Below are 4,249 nucleotides of genomic sequence, written 5' to 3'. Positions count from 1 at the left end.
CTTAGAATATGGCCATCTCTACTAAATGCCAATTTAGCGTTATATAATAAATGAATCATGGCCATAGACCTGGAATGCCTGAAACCAAGGCTATATGATGATCATATTGATTTTAGGGGCAGACCTCCAACAGGGCAAACGAAGTTTTGACCCTCAATGGCAGACAGATGTACTGAAAACTAACTTATTTGTGCCAGCTCATCAGTGATTTTAGGTTTGCCCTTACTGCTTATGATTCTGCCTATGACCGTATAAAAGGGTCTACCATCTTCTTTACTCATTAAACCATATGCCAAGTAGACTCCAAAGATGGTTTCAATCATTCTTTCTTCAATGATACAGGTGAAAACACCAATCATAGAGAGCTTCAGTATGGAGGACGTGGGATTGGTCACTGAGTCTCCAAAACAGCTATGTCATTCTTCTGCACTATTTTGAGAAGAGGCTGGCTCTTCCATTAGGGCCTCTGGAGAAAGGAGGTCGGATACAAGGCTCTGCCTTCTTTCCAACAATTTCTACAGTGCCCTCCTCAGTTACCCCTTCACCCTACTACTGTTAGCACTTTTTTTTTGTTTCCATATTCAAAAATATGCTTTCCTTCTTTTATTTCTTACAAAGTTTGTTCAGTATAGAAGCCTTTATCCACCTAGGTTCTGCTGGCTCTGCTAGAAGTAAGTGAGCACAGGCCGCAGGGCCTGTTAGCTCCCTTGGGGGTAAAGGTATAAAGAAGTGAAAACGCTAACTCTGTGAGTAGAAGAAAAAGAATTGGGAGAGGATCTTCCAAAATCTACAATGAGGAGTCATCATAATAATTCCTAACATTCTTATGTAACATTACATAGTATTTACTATGTGTCAGGCACTCTTCTAAGTACATTCCTAATTTCAATTCACTTAATCCACACAACATGTTTATCAGAAATAATGGTCCTCTACTAACTGTAGGCTGGGGCAAGAACCCTCATGTCACTGAGTATCAGCTACAAAATGAAGATAATGAAGGTATCAATCCCAAGGTTAAGGGAGTCATTATGAGAAAATATGTAAAGCACTTGATACCTGCCTAGCATGGAGTAAGCACAAAAGAAATCATTATCATCATTAAAGAAAAGTTTATCAGACACATTTTATACTGGCTGGAGTAATTTCCTTTCTTAATCCCCACTCCTCCCACATGGATGATTAATACTCTCAATGGATTCCCCACATGTCTTGCTCTCAACAGAGAAGATGGCAAGGAGTAGAGATCTTCCTGGAGGCACAGGGGCATTGAAGCTGCTATGGAAATTATGACAAGAAATCATGATATCAGGGCACATATGTGCCCTGATGTATGTGTGTGTGTGTGTGTGTGTGTGTGTGTGTGTGTGTGTGTATGTGTGTGTGAATATATATGGGTCTACCCTATTCCTATATGAGTTTAGTTTACATAATTATATCTGAAATAATTCCATTTATAAATAAAGTCACATTCTGAGGTACTAGGTGCTAAGAAACAATTCAATACATAACATCACATTTAGGAAATTTTCTATTTCCTTTAATCTAGTAACCTTTAGAAGTTTGAACACAGTTTATTCCAGAATCTCTACTCTGGACCCAGTAATGAGCGGGGTTGACCAGTACCCTCTGGCCTCCTCTTGACTACATTTAATCCTATATCTAGGCCACTAGATAGCATAGCAGTTATGATGCTGGACTCACACATGACCGACCCTGGTTCAAGTCCTGGACCCAGTGGTTTAATAATCATCCCGGGTGCATGTGTGTCTAAGATCCTGAGAGGAGAATGGAGGAGAAGGGATTGTAGCATGGCCATCCCCCTAAGGGGTGATTTCTCACTTTTTCTCTCACTGCCTTGCTTCTCCTCTCTTTCCCACTGCCTTGCTTCTCCTCTCTCTCCCATGTGCCCTAAGGGAAAAACCTCTAAAATTTCTAAATCTATCCCAAAAAAAATGTCTTACAGGCTGGAATATGTACTCATCCCAGAATCAACTATACACTAGCCCATTATTCTGACTCTTACAACTCATGCCCTAGAAGGGAAAGAAGGAAAGAGTCAAGAAGTCAGTGAGCCTTAATTGAATCTTTACAGACCCTAATTTAATTTAATCCTCACAATAACTCTTAAAAGCAACACGGACATGGACTCTGAGGCTTAGAGATCACACAGCCAGTAAGTGGCAGACCCTGGATGCATACTCAGTTCTGTCTGACATCAGAGACCTAAAACATATGATGATCCACACTTCATAATGCGTTAGATCTTAGACTCAGTTCCAGGGTTCTGACAGACCTGGGTAGGTAGATGATTATACAGAAGAGAACCTTCCATCAAATCTCATGTCCACACTTTTCTGCCTCTCACAAAGATGGCCCAAGTGATGACCTCTCCTCCTCCCATCAATTATAATAACTAGGGTATAAATTAAAAGCTTTTCATAGTAAAACTCCTGATGAGTTGAGTAATTTTCTAACATAGATATTGAAGCACAAGCAACTCCATCTTTGAATTTTATTTTATACTTGCTTTCTCCTTTTGCCCAGAGTAAATAGAGTGATTAATAGTCTTACTGTCATTGCTTACTAGCCCAAAACCTTTTGTTTAAATGTTCCTTAACAATGTAACTACCAATCACCAGACCCCTGCCTAGAGCCATGGGGACCATTAAACAAAGGTCTGAACAGTGCCCTTAGAAATTATTAACCTGGGCTTCTGTAACTGCTATTGCATAGGAACCCCACTGTCTTTCTTCTTCGCCTCCTCCGTATTTTTCATTGTAATCACATCAACCCAGAATGACTGTGACTTTTGCCTTTATAAGCACCCCTCTCCTTTCACTCGGGGCTGCAGGGTCTTTGCGAGACATGAGTCCTCCCATAAGCCAACGCAATAAACTCCAATAATTTGGCTATGTCTGGATGTCCTCTTATTTCTCACTGATCTGACTACAACAATATAATAAAGGTGCCCTTAATAGAAAACTGGTATATATTCCTTGGTCAGTGTAACCACAGTTTTGTAGGTTTTGTTTGTTTGTTTGTTTGTTTTAAATCCTGGAAGGAGAACTAGGGTCATAATCACACCCAAACTATTTGAGCATTATAGGAAATCACTGTGAGCCAACAATTATTATGGTGTTCCTCATTTCTATTCCTTTGGAGACTACTTACTATATAGGCTTTTTTCTCTTTCTTCATGAAGATCTTTGCACAGATGACTGTTCAGAAAGAGAGTTTGCAAGGGTAGGATATAAATGAATAAATGTCACAAATGTTTTTCACTTTGATATAATTTAATGCCTTAATAAAGCCACTTAACGATGTGCAACAGATAGCAGGACTTGTGTCTCTATAACTCATGATAATGAATTCATGAGATACACAAATGGAGCATTGAATTATATTGTCCTAAGGCAGAGCAAAAGGGAAAAAGAGGAATGAGAGAGAGAAATATAAAGGTCGATACATCTCAAACCATGGTGCTGTATCATTCATTTTTTGATGTGACGTGTAAGAAGAAACAGCAACAAAATTAAGGAGGAATAATAAACAGGCCTATCTCCTTGTTGTTTGTTTGTTGGTTGCTATATTTTCATGATGATATGAAATTAGACATGGTAGTCCTCAGGAAATGTTGGTGTAGGTATTAAGGGATGTCCCTTGCTTGCTTAGTTACCTGGATCACTTTGAAGTGTATTAAGTCGTGTCATCATTTGAAGTCTTAACACTATCATCTTCAAATCATTGTTCCTAAATTGTCTAGAAAGCATTTTCTTCTGGTATTTTCAGGATAGGAAAATGAAATGCCCTGACTTAAATGACTCATCTTTCCTGTTTTCATCATTTCCTTACCAGGGCTTCACAGTAGCTACTCTCTCCTTCCATTATGTGTCATCTCTCAACCTGGTTTTGGTCAAAACTAGAGAATGCTGTGTCATAGATTCGGATCATTCATCACATCTGCAGTTCCTGTTAAGACTCTTTGGCTTTAACCTTCCAGAGATACAAAATTTGTCTTTTGATCCTTTTAGCCAAATAAATCATTTAGTGTCATTTTGGAACTTTTAAATGTAGCATAAAAATTAAACATGAAAAAATGTTTTTTAACTATTAAAATAAATTTTATTCCTATAGACAAGAACACAGTTCACCATGTACTATGTTCTTCTCTGCTCATTAATTCTTTTTTTTTACTTCCCATACGTATCTTTTATATATATATATATATATATCTATATATCTATCT

Source organism: Tupaia chinensis, unplaced genomic scaffold (assembly GCF_000334495.1).
Source record: "Tupaia chinensis unplaced genomic scaffold, TupChi_1.0 Scaffold000606_1, whole genome shotgun sequence".
Lineage (NCBI taxonomy): Eukaryota > Metazoa > Chordata > Mammalia > Scandentia > Tupaiidae > Tupaia > Tupaia belangeri.
The sequence above is the reverse complement of the archived record's forward strand: the minus strand, read 5'-3'. Positions refer to the sequence as shown.